Source organism: Hypanus sabinus, chromosome 2, assembly GCF_030144855.1.
Source record: "Hypanus sabinus isolate sHypSab1 chromosome 2, sHypSab1.hap1, whole genome shotgun sequence".
Lineage (NCBI taxonomy): Eukaryota > Metazoa > Chordata > Chondrichthyes > Myliobatiformes > Dasyatidae > Hypanus > Hypanus sabinus.
This window is the reverse complement of record NC_082707.1, coordinates 112914943-112928387: the sequence shown is the minus strand read 5'-3', so window position 1 is coordinate 112928387 and position 13445 is coordinate 112914943.

The window sequence follows — 13445 nt, the reverse complement described above, 5'->3', positions numbered from 1 at the left end:
GATCTCAGAAAGCCCCCGAGTTACACCAGGATCCCGCTCCTGACAACTGTTTGCATCTCAGACTGTTTGTAAGTTGGAAATGGATGGAAACTGTGGGAGGGAATCACAGGAGCAGCTGCCAGTCAGCCTCACTGACTCGGTGAGAGAGGGAGTGAGTTTGTTCTGCAATCCCAGCTCTGCTTGGCTCCCCAGCTGTCGTGGTTCAGTGTAGGAGAGAAGGCATGTGGAAATGCCCCATTCCCACACGGCAGCTGGCAAACGCATCCATTCTGCGGATCTCTCAAGCACAATCGTATGCACGTGGTGTCCTTAGGTAAGGCACTTGTAACCTGCAGAGGACTTCCCTGTAGTGAATCAAAAGATGAGGAGTTAGTGCAGGAAAATAGTGTTGAGCTGTAGGGCAGAGGAGATACAGGGAGTTTGTGCTTGCTCCAGTGATCGACAGACTGGGAGGTTAGATTACAGCAATAGCTGCTGGTCATTAACTTTGTTCACAATGCTTCCTTTATTTAAACAGGTAACACCATACTTTAGTGCATGGGGAGTCAATTTGAATGAAAAAATAGATGCAAAGGAAATGGAAATTGAAATCCACAGACAGATTTAATAGGAAGGTTAGAGGATGTGCTGAAAATATCAGAAGGACTTTACTACCTGACAAGAGACAGGATGAGGAGGCCACTCAACCCTTCAAGTCTGTCCTGACATGTTCTGCCTTACCCTGTCCCATCCCTTCCTCATTGAGTCTACTCCGCCATTCTGCCATGACTGATTTACTATCCCTCTCAACCCATTCTCCTACCTTCTCCCCTTTAATCTTACTGATTAAGAAACTTTCGAGCACGACTTTAAATGTACCCAATGACTTGCTGTCTGTGGAAATTAATTTTAAAGATTCATAACCTTCTGGCTAAAGAAATTTTGCCTCATCTCTGTTCTGTTGGGGCTTTTACTCTGAGGCTGTGCCCTCTGGTCCTCAATTCCCCCTCTGTTGGATCATCTTCCCCACATCCACTCTACCTTGCCTTTCAATATTTGGTATGTTTCAATGAGATCCGCCCTCGTTCCTCCAAACTCCAGCGAGTACAGGCCCAGAGTGATAAATGCTTCTCATACATTAACCCTTTCATAACTGGGATAATTTTCATAAGCCTCCTAGGATCCTCTTCAATGCCAACACCTCCTTCCTCAGTTTCAGGTTTCAAGACTGTTCAATGTAATTTTCATGACTCAAATGTAAAAGAGAACAAAATAATTCTTACCTCTGGATCTAATGCAGCACAAAAAAAGACAATAAGGCAGAGAACACAGTGATAAAAAACATAATAATTAGAAACATATGAACAGCTGATATACACAGATTGACTGAATGCCCATGAAGTGACACCAGACACAGGAGTGTCTGTAGACAAGGGTATTCTGACAGGAAATGTCAAAGTAGTGGTGGTGCGGAGTTTGGAGGGGGGGGGGGGGTTAGTGAGTGGAGGTGCCTCACTGCTTGGGGAAAGTAACTGTTATAAGTCTTGTGGTCCTGGTATGGATGCTATTGTATGTAGCTTCCTCCCTGATGAAAGTGGGACAAACAGTCTGTGAGCAGGGTGGGTGGGAACCTTCATGATATTGCTGGCCTTTTCCTGGCACCTTTCTGTATATAGTTGACTATCTGTTGTTGAGCCTTCTTGTCCTCTGCAGAACAGTTTCTGCACCATGCAGTGATACAGTATGTTAGGATGCTCTCTACTGTGCATCCGTAGAAGGATGTGTGCAAAGTCCAGCTCTCTTCAGCCTCCTCAGAAAGTAGAGGCATTGGTGAGTCTGTAGAATGAGAGTTTGTGTGAGCTGTGCACTCTCTGGAACTACTCACAGTTTCCACTGCTGTGTAAAGAGGGGTCTGAGCAGTGTGAGTTCTCCTGAAGTTGATAACCATCTCTTTTGACTTGTTGACATTGAGGTCTGCCTGGCACCAGACCTCCAGCTCTTCCACCTCTGTCTTTGCAGTTCCATCTTTGTATCACCATCTGCGAACTTGGCCCCAAACCCATCCGTTCCATCATCCGAATCATAGATGTGAAAAGTAGTAGCTCCAACACCAAACTCTGTGGACCACTAGTCTCTGGCAGCCAAGCAGAGAAGGTCCACTTTATACCCAATCCTTGCCTTCTGAAAATCCAAGTAAACAACATTCACTGACTCTTCTTTATCTATCCTATCTGTTATTTCCTCAGAGAACTGCAACAGGTTTGCCAGGCAAGATTTCCCGTCATGATTGACTTTGGCCTATTTTACCCTGTGCCTCCAAGTAGACCGAGACCCCGTCCTCAATCATGGACTCTAACATCTTGTCAACCCCTGAAATCAGGCTAACTGAACTGGCCTATAATCTCCTGTCATTTGCTCCACCCCCTTAAAAAGCAAAATGACATTTGCAATTTTCTAGTCCTCAGGAACCATTCTAGAATCTAGAGATTCTACTAATGACTCCACAGTTTCCTCAGGTGACTCCTGCAGAGTCCTGCAGTGTGGTCCATCTGCTTCAGGTGACCTCCAGAACTTCCACCTTCACCTTAGTGACTACCTTCACTTCTGCCCCCGACACTGTCAAGTTTCTGGCTTAGAACCATAGAACATTACAGCACAGAAACAGGCCTTTTGGCCCTTCTTGGCTGTGCCAAACCATTTTTCTGCCTAATCCCTCTGACCTGCACCTGGGCCATATCCCTCCAAATCCCTCTCATCCATGTACCTGTCCAAGTTTTTCTTAAATGTTAAAAGTGAGCCTGTATCTTCATCTGGCAGCTCATTCTATACTCCCACCACTCTCTGCGTGAAAAGCCCCCCCCCAATGTTCCCTTTAAACTTGTCCCCCTTCACCATGTCCTCTGTTTTTTTTTCTCGCCTGGCCTCAGTAGAAAAAGCCTGCTTGCATTCACTCTATCTATACCCATCATAATTTTATACACCTCTATCAAATCTCCCCTCGTTCTCCTATGCTCCAGGGAATAAAGTCCTAACCTATCCAACCTTCCTCTGTAACTCAGTTTCTCAAGTCCCAGCAACATCCTTGTAAACCTTCTCTGCACTCTTTCAACCTTATTAATATCCTTCCTGTAATTCGGTGACCAAAACTGAACAGAATACTCCAAATACGGTCTCACCGATGTTTTATACAACCTCACCATTACATTCCAACTCTTATACTCAATACTTATTTATAAAGGCTAATGTAAAGCTCTCTTTACAACCCTATCTACTTGTGATGCCACTTTTGGGGAATTATGTATCTGTACTCCCAGATCCCTCTGTTCTACTGCACTCCTCAGTGTCCTACCATTTACCTTGAATGTTTTACCTTGGTTTGACCTTCTGAAGTGCAATACCTCACACTTGTCCGCATTAAACTCCCATCTGCCAGATTTTAGCCGATTCCTCCAACTGGTCCAAATCCCTCTGCAAGCTTTGAAAACCTTCCTCACTGTCCACTACATCTCCAGTCTTTGTATCATCAGCAAATTTGCTGATCCAATTTGCCATATTATCATCCAAATCATTGATACAGATGACAAATAACAATGGACCCAACACTGATCCTTGTGGCACACCACTAGTCACAGGCCTCCACTCAGAGAAGCAATCCTCCACTACCACTCTCTGACTTCTCCCATTGAGCCAATGTCTAATCCAATTTACTACCTCTCCATGTGCACCTAGCGACTGAATCTTCCTAACTAGCCTCCCATGTGGGACCTTATCAAAGGCCTTACTGAAGTCCATGTATACAACATCCACTGCCTTCCCTTCATTCACTTTCCTGGTAACTTCCTCGAAAAACTCTAATAGATTGGTTTAGCATGACCTACCATGCTGACTGTTTCTAATAAGTCCCTGTCTATCCAAATACTTGTAGATCCTATCTCTTAGTATTCCTTCCAATAATTTACCTACTACCGATGTCAAACTTACCGGCCTATAATTTCCCAGCTTACTTTTAGAGCCTTTTTTAAACAACAGAACTACATGAGCTATCCTTCAATCCTCCGGCACCTGACCCGTGGATATCGACATTTTAAATATTTTTGCCAAGGCCCCTGCAATTTCAACACTAGTCTCCTTCAAGGTCCGAGGGAATACCCTGTCAGGTCCTGGGGATTTATCTACTCTGATTTGCCTCAAGACAACAAGCACCTCCTCCTCTTTAATCTGTATAAGTTCCATGACCTGGCTACTTGTTTGCCTTATTTCCATAGACTCCATTCCAGTTTACTTAGTAAATACAGATGCAAAAAACCCATTTGATATCTCTCCCATTTCTTTTGGTTCCATACATAGCCGACCACTCTGATCTTCAAGAGGACCAATTTTATCCCTTACTATCTTTTTGCTCTTAATATACCTGTAGAAGCTCTTAGGATTATCCTTCACCCTGACAAAGCAACCTCATGTCTTCTTTTAGCCCTCCTGATTTCTTTCTTAAGTATTTTCTTACTCTTTTTATACTCCTCAAGCATCTCATTTCCTCCCTGTTGCCTACACATGTCATACATCTCTCTCTCCTTTTTTTATCAGAGTTCCAATATCCCTCAAGAACCAAGGTTCCTTATTCTTATTCATTTTTCCTCTAACCCTGACAGGAACATACAAACTCTGCACTCTCAAAATTTCTCCTTTGAAGGCCTCCCACTTACCAATCACATCCTTGCCAGAGAACAACCTGTCCCAATCTACGCTTTTTAGATCCTTTCTCATTTCTTCAAATTTGTCCTTTTTCCAGTTTAGAACTTCAACCCGAGGACCAGATCTATCTTTATCCATGATCAAGTTGAAACTAATGACATTATGATCACTGGAACCAAAGTGTTCCCCTACACACACTTCAGTCACCTGCCCTAACTCATTTCCCAATAGGAGATTTAATATTGCATCCTCCCTTGTTGGTACATCTATATATTGATTTAGAAAACTTTCCTGAACACATTTCACAAACTCTAACCCATCTAGACCTTTAACAGTATGGGAGTCCCAATCAATGTGTGGGAAATTAAAATCCCCTACAATCACAACTTTCTGTCTCCTGCAGTTGTCTCTTATCTCTCTGCAGATTTGCTTCTCCAATTCTTGCTGACTATTGGGTGGTCTATAATACAACCCTATTAATGTGGTCATACCTTTCCTGTTTCTCAGCTCCACCCATATGGCCTCAGTAGACAAGCCCTCTAATCTTTCCTGCCGAAGCACTGCTGTAATATTTTCCCTGACTAGCAAAGCCACCCCCCACCCTTCATCCCTCTGCCTTTATCACGTCTGAAACATCGGAACCCTGGAACATTAAGCTGCCAGTCCTGCCCCTCCTGTAGCCAAGTTTCAGTAATGGCTATGATGTCATAATTCCATGTGTCAATCCAGGCCCTCAGTTCATCAGTCTTGCCCACAATACTCCTCACATTGAAATATACACACCTCAGAAGATTATTACCACCACACACAACCTTACTATTTGCCACTTTGCATGAACTACTAACATCGTTTATTTTTACCCCCATTCCACTATCTACTCTGGCACTCTGGTTCCCATCCCCCTGCAAATCTAGTTTAAACCCTCCCCAATAACACTATGTAACCCCCTGGGTCGCCTCAGGCTGGCTCAGCTCGTTCTTGTCTAGGGGGAGCAGCCTTCGGCCCCGCCAAACTGGGTTATCAGCTGGTGTGGATGCTGTGTGATGTCCCCGCCTCGCCCAAAAACAGACAGTACACCATATGCGATTAAATGAGTACGATTTATAAAGGTTACTATTACTAAGTGATTAATAACGATACAGTATATATGAAGAGAAAATTAAAGAAAAGGCGCCAAACTTATCAAAGTCCAAACCACTTCGTGCACAGCCGTTGGAGCTCAATTACTGAAGTCTTCTGGCCACCATTCGATCCCCTCCGAACTCCTCGACTCGCAGCTCAGGACCCTCCGAACTCCTCGACTCTCCAAACAGCTCAGGACCCTCCGAGTGGTCAACCAAGCACATCTAGCTTCATCCCCCCCCCCTCCTCGGAGAATCTCCCGGCCTCGGACCCCCCTTTGGGGTCCGATCCTCGCCCAGTTTAGAGCATTACGTCCTCTCTCTCGACCCCCTCGCGCCGATCTGCCCAAAAGCCCGTCAACAAAAGCTTACAGACTCAGAAGAAAGAACATTAATCCCCATTTGGTTTACAAAGGAATACCATTCTTGTTATCAGTAAATTAGCATTCCTGCTAGTTAACAAAAAAGAAGAAACCCTCTTTACAACTAGGAAACCTCCCTGCAAGTATATTAGTCCCCTTGTAGTTCAGGTGTAACCTGTCTCTCTTGTACAGGTCCCACCTGCCCCAGAAGAGGTCCCAATGATCTATAAATCTGAAGCCCTGCCCCCTGCACCAGTTTCTCAGTCACGTGTTCATCTGCCAGAGCATCCTACTCTTGCCCTCACTGGCACGTGGCACAGGCAGCAATCCGGAGATTACTACCCTCGAGGTCCTGTTTTTCCAACTTCCTACCAAGCTCTCTGTACTCACTCTTCAGGACCTCCTGACTCTTTCTACCTATGTCATTGGTACCGATGTGTACTACGACATTCAGTTTGTCTGCCACTTCTTTCTTCCCCTATTACTACCTCTCCACTGTCACTTTCCAGCAATCTGATGTCTACTCTTCACTCTCTTTATAAATTTGAAAAATATTTTGGTATCCTCTTTTATATTACCTTACCCTGTCTTTCCAACTGCTCCTGTCACTAGTCACATGTGAGCAAATCCTGCCTCTTTTGGAACCCAGCCCTGGGTAACCATGTGGAAGTGCACGCATACCGAGATTTGGTGAGCGAGGCGGGTCATTTAAACATCAACAATCCCTTTCCTCACACGGATGCCACTAAATTCCAGCAGAGTGTTTGTTGCTCCTTCTGGCCGGTGCTGCCCAGAACAATGTGGTGACTTGGGCCAGAATCCCAGCCAGCCAGCCTGCTGTCACCAGAAACACTGCCTTAGCATGGGAGACCATAACGTACAGGAGCCCACACTGACCCTTAAACTAATCCCACGCCCCAACACCCCAGATTCTACCTCTTACCCACACGTCTGGGGCAATTTACAGTGGTCACTTAAGCCAATGACCTGCACAGCTGTGGGACGTGGGAGAAGACGAGAGCACCCAGAGGTACTCAGGGAGAATGAACAGACTCTACACCTGCAGCACAAGAGAGCAGGACCAAGCTCCGGTACCCAGCATTGTGAGACAGCGGCTTATCCTGCTGTCACAGTGCTGCCCTTCCTTCCTGCTACTTGTTAACAGGAGAGTTATTAAACAGAAAAACAAAAACTGGAAGCTAGGGCTTTTCTCTTTGGAGGCAGAGATCACGTGGAGAGCCAGGGTGACAGGGCCTGCGCTGTGCTGTGACGTTCTATATTTTGAATGAAACCTTGGCCATATTCACTTTGACCATTTGGCCTTGATATGGATGGTGGGGTAGAGGCTTTTCAGCCCCTCAATACTGTTCACCACTCAAAATCATAAACCTGAGTGTATAAGATACACTGTAAATGGTATATATTGTTTAACAATACTTAACCAATCTGGTGATAAATTCCATCTCTCTGTGCATTCACACGAAGAACTTTGAGCTCCACTCTACTATCTGCTCTTGCATCAGTGAACTCCAACAGTTCTATGTGATCAAACCATCTCTGGCACACCTCCAGTAATGTAAGGCTGTGGTTTTGCATTTGACTGCGGGGAATCTTAAATATGGATATCGACCAATGCCTCCCTGAACTCATTTGCAAATATTTCTTTCTTCTGCTTTGTTTTGAATTTTATTATGATTTGCTTTTCTGGACTACTATCTTTTAATTATTAGACATGCCTTTCATATATCTTCTCTGGTTCTGGTGACTTTTCCATCTTGATGCTTTCCAAAAGTTCCAGCACATCCTCTTTCTTAATGTCTATGTGCTCAAGCTTTTCAGTCCGCTGTAAGTCATCCCTACGATCGCCAAGATCCTTTTCTGTAGTAAATACAGAAGCAAAGTATTCATTAAGTACCTCTGCTATTTCCTCTGGTTCCATACACTCTTTCCCACAGTCACACTTGATTGGTCCTATTCTTTCACATCTTATCCTCTTGCTCTTCACATACTTGTAGAATGCCTTGGGGTTTTCCTTAATCCTGTCTGCCAAGGCCTTCTCATGGCCCCTTCTGGCTCCTAATTTCATTCTTAAGCTCCTTCCTGCTAGCCTTATAATTTTCTAGACCTCTATCATTTTTTAACCTTTCATAAGCTTTTCTTCATGACTAGATTTTCAACAGCCTTTGTACACCACAGTTCCTGTACCCTACCATCCTTTCCCTGTCTCATTGGAACAAACCTATACAGAACTCCATGCAAATATCCCCTGAATATCTGCCACATTTCTGCCATACATTTCCCTGAGAACATCTGCTCCCAATTTATACTTCCAAGTTCCTGCCTGATAGCCTCATATTTCCCCTTACTCCAATTAAATGTTTCCCTAACTTGTCTGTTCCTTTCCCTCTCCAATGCTATGGTAAAGGAGATAGAATTGTGATCACTTTCTCCAAAATGCCCTCCCACTGAGAGACCTGACACCTGACCAGGTTCATTCCCCAATAGCAGATCAAGTACAGCCTCTCCTCTTGTAGGCTTATCTACATATTGTGTCAGGAAACCTTCCTGAACACACCTAACAAACCCCACCTCAGCTAAGCCCCTCACTCTAGGGAGATGCCAATCAATATTGGGGAAATTAAAATCTCCCGTAATGACAACCCTGTTATTATTCTCCCTGTGAACCCGCCGTTTCGCCTGGGTGTTCCGGTTTCCCTCCAGTCCCAAAGTTGTATGGGTCAGTGGGTAGGTAAATTATCCGGTGGGTTGGGAGGAGGAGGAACCTTGGTGGGAGCGGGGGGAATTGATGGAAATGTGAGAGAGAATGGGTTACTCAGAAATGGAGAGCATGAACGACAGACTGTTCTGAGAGCTCCAGTGTTTTTTGTTGAGGATTGATTGTAGATAGATTTATGCAGAGGTGGAACGGAGAATGGAATTCAGACTGTGGAGTGTTGGTCATGCCTCAGCTGGATCCTGGATTGGGAATATGTCAGGAGGGCAAAAGAACACTGTACGTAAAACAGCAGGAGTGGACCATCAACACCTGTACTGGTCATGATGCCAATTTTTAAAAATCCCATTCATCTGCACACAATCTGTTTCTTTCGCCCTATTCCCTGCCTGTCAAAATGCCTCTTAAATGTCCCTCTATTGTATATGCCTCTGCTATCATCATGACAGGTGCCCACCACACTCTGTAAAAAAAAAACCTACACCACACATCTCCTTGAAACTTTCCCCCTCACCTTAAAGCTATGCCCTGTTAGGATTTCACATTCCTGCTCTGGGGAAAGGTCCCTACAATGCATGTTCCAACTGTCTAACTGATAACCTCATCAACATATCCCCATAGCAACCCCGGCCTCACCCTATCACAGATATTCCCTTTGTCCTATCCATCCCTCCCACCTACTTTGCAACTAGACTTCCCTCTTGCCCAGTTCTGATGAATGGTCTGAAACATTGACTGCTCCTTTCATCACAGATGCCACTGGCCTGCTCAGTGTCCCTGGCATTTCCTAGTGCTATTATTGGTTTGGTAAGTGCATAGGAATATCAATTAATTTTTATTGCTAAGGAGATGGATTTACAATTGTAACATTTTGCTACAAATGGAAAAGCTCACCCCTATAATGGTCCCCATTAGAAATGGTGCAGAATCAGACATTTATGTCGTTAGATAGATTCGCTCAACTGATGTTGGAAGTGTTGCCTGTTGATTAGGATGGGTGGGATTGAGAAGCGTTAAAGGTGACCTCATTGAAGGATAAGTTTCAGAGAGGAAAAGGCAGGACAGATGTTGAGCAGCGGTTTCTGTTCAAGTTCCTCTTTCATAGTACTGAGATTTATTACAAAGAGGAATCAGCTTTTATTTCAAGTAATGACATAACACTCAGAAAGACAACATCTTACCGACACCCTGCTTGCTGCTTTAGTAGAAATGCACTTCAGGGCCTTCTGAGAAATGCAAGCCAACAAGCCGTCCCTCACTGCCCATTACCGTAGGTGGCCTTATGGAGCTCTTTCTGGCTTCCGGACTGGGTCAGAATATGGGATTGGCAACTGAGATGACAACTGTTTCTTTCCTCCTTGTGCTGTATGATTCTTTACATATGGCACTGTAAAGAACAGGGTTGGGAGATCTTGAGGGAGGGAGAGTCTCCTTCCGTAGGATGAACTCCTGGACTTCTGGGCTCTGATCCACACGCTGGGCTGGCCATGTCGCATGGCTGTCCTCCCGAGGGTCTCGTCACCCGGTCTCAAACTCAAATTGTGGCTCCGTGCTGGGCCGGGAGCACCACCCAGTGGAGCTGGAAGCTCAAATCCCACCAAGCCACTTGCAGAATTTAAATTCCTGGCCTCTCTTGGGGAGAGAAAAATAGTGACTCAGCTATTCCAATATCCTCTCAGGTCTTCTGTTTAAAAGTTCCTTTCAGGGTTAAAAGATTAGTTCATTAAAGACTTTGTGCCCCAAGGCTGCCACCCAAAGTAAATATCTAAAGAAAGTTGTTTGTGCCTTGCTTGGTTACCACAGTAACAAAACACTGGACATTTAGAGAGAAACGGTTTGGGATTGGTCAGCTCTGAGATGTAAAGAGCATGAGTTTTGACTCACCCTAATTGAAGACAGATGCCTGTCAAATATGCTGGCTGCTGCACCCTACCCTTTCCTCACTGGAGCGGGAGCAGTCTGCTCATTGTTACGGGATCAGTGGAGCTGCATTTAATGGACATTGCTAACTGTTTTGCATGGAGCTATCGGCCGGGCCACTGCACTGATAAGTTTGTTAACTTTCTAATGATGGCAAATCGCCTTGGCTCAGACCCAATATACTCTACCGTCATGCAGACATTCACTCATGCTAATTGTTATTTCTTGACAATCTGAGATCATGCCTGACCACAGGCTGTAGAGGCAGAGGGAACAGCTTCTGCCTCACAGTGCAGGAGATCGGCATTCAATCCTGACTCTCTGCTGCTATCTGTGTGGAGTTTGCACGTTCTCTCTGTGACTGTTGGGTTTTCCCTAGGTGTTCCAAATTCCTCCCACATAAAATAAATGTGTGGGTGCTGGGTTGACTGGTCAGTGGAAGTGCCCCTAGTGGGAGGCAGAATCTTTGGAGGGGGTGTTGAATTGAGGGAAGAATACAATGTAATTGGTGAGGGATTAGTGTCAGGGGGCGTTTGATGGTTGGCATGGACCCAGCTTGGTGTCAATGCCACGTCTTTCGATGACTCCCCGAATATGGTGGTCACTGTAGTCACTCTTCTGCTGAGCTCCTTGTGTCCCACTGTGGGCTCAGGGCATCACCCAGGAGCAGGCGCCCATATACAGTGACATGAGATAGTGCTCCTGAGAAACCAAAGCCAGTCACCAATAAGTGCAGTAGGGTGCTCAGGGGAACCGGAACCCAGAGAGTGGTAGGGGGGAATATCCCACCTTGGGAAATGGTTGGACCAGGGGTACCCAACATTTATTTTATGCTATGGACACCTACCATTAACCAAAGGGTCCATGGACCCCAGGTTTAGAACCCCCGATTTAAACTCGTGGTCTGGAATCTGTAGCAAAGAAATTGGGCAAGTCAATGATGGAATGGGAAATAAAAATAATATTGGGCAGGTCTCCATGAGCCAGGAAGAGTTTAATATATGGAATAACCTTCAGAACTGTAAAGGTCTTGACATCCTTGTGTTGCCACCAAGTTCAGGAACAAACACAATCCTATAACCACCAGGTCCTTGAACAGAGCTACAGAACCCTAACCCTAACCCTGCTCCATCGATGGAGCAATACCTTATCTCCCGCCTAGGTAGCCTCCTTCCTGCCAGCATGAACATCCAACTCACTGACCTCCATTGATACCCCTGCCCCCCACCCTTACCCCCATCCCTATCTATTATTTTAGTCTGGTTCTCTTTCTCTCTCCTTTTCTCTCCCCCCAGCACTACCTTTCTTTCTCTTTTATTTCCCATAATTCTCCACCTTCCCGCTAGCCCATTTCCCTCCAGCCTATCACTTCCCAGCTCTCTACTTTATCCCTCCCCCCACTTCTTATCCCCCTCTCGACCATCCCACGTTACTTCACTCCTGATGAAGGGTTTCGGCCCGAAACATTGTCACTACCTCCTCCCATAGATGCTGTCTGGCCTGCTGAGATCTGCCAGCATTTCGTGTTTTTTTATTTATTTCCAGCATTTGCAGATTCACTTGTGTTGCCTTTTATTTCACACTTATCTAGGTTGAACTCCATCTGCCACTTCTCAGCTCAGTTTTGCATCCTATCACACTATCCACAAAATCTCCAACCTTTGTGTCATCAGCAAATTTACTAACCTATCCCTCCACTTCCTCATCCAGGTCATTTATAAAAATTACAAAGAGTAGGGGTCCCAGAACAGATCCCTGAGGCACACCACTGTTGATCGACCTCCATGCAGAATATGACCCTTCTACAACCACACTTTGCCTTCTGTGGGCAAGCCAGTTCTGGAATATATTTATGTATTGCATCGAACTGCTGCTGCTAAGTTAACAAATTTCACATCACATGCCAGTGATAATAAACCTGATTCTGATTCCTGTCACCCTCTCGGCCACTGGTGATAAGTAAACTGCGGTCAGGATTATGGAGAACTCTCTAAGTAAGTAGAATGAATGGCATTTGACTGTTAGGTGTTCAAAGTCAGGGGAACATCGTTGAAAATGGATTAATTAGAACAAAAAATCAAAGAGGGTCCATACAGTGTAGGAATTGATTCAAGACCAAGCAACTGATTGTGGAATTCAGGAAGGGGAAGTCAGAACCTGCCCTCTCCTCACTGAGGGGACAGCAATGGAAAGGGTGAGCAGTCTCAGGTTCCCGGACGTCAGCATCTCTGCATCAGTCTCCTTCGGCTGCAGGAGTGGTGGCTGAAGACTGGAGCACTGCTGGCATTGTACAGTTGTTTAAAAGGTAGGTATACGTGATGGATCAGTTGTTGGACTCTGCACCCTTGGGATGGCATCTTCACGGGTGAATTAGGGGCCAGACATTCTTCTTGTCTATGGATAGAGATCTGGGTATTGGCAGCATCCACACAGCAAGATGGAAACATCTGAGGAACAGCACATGCTGCAGTAATTTTAATTACATCAAGCTCACAAACACTCTGCCAGATGTTCGCTGGGTACCAACAACTTCCTGACAGCTTCTGGAAGCAGTTCTCAGAACATTGACTGATGAAGAGCAAGATAATCTTGTAAAGCATTGCGAAGCCTTTCAGTTCCATATCAGTCAGACTGGGA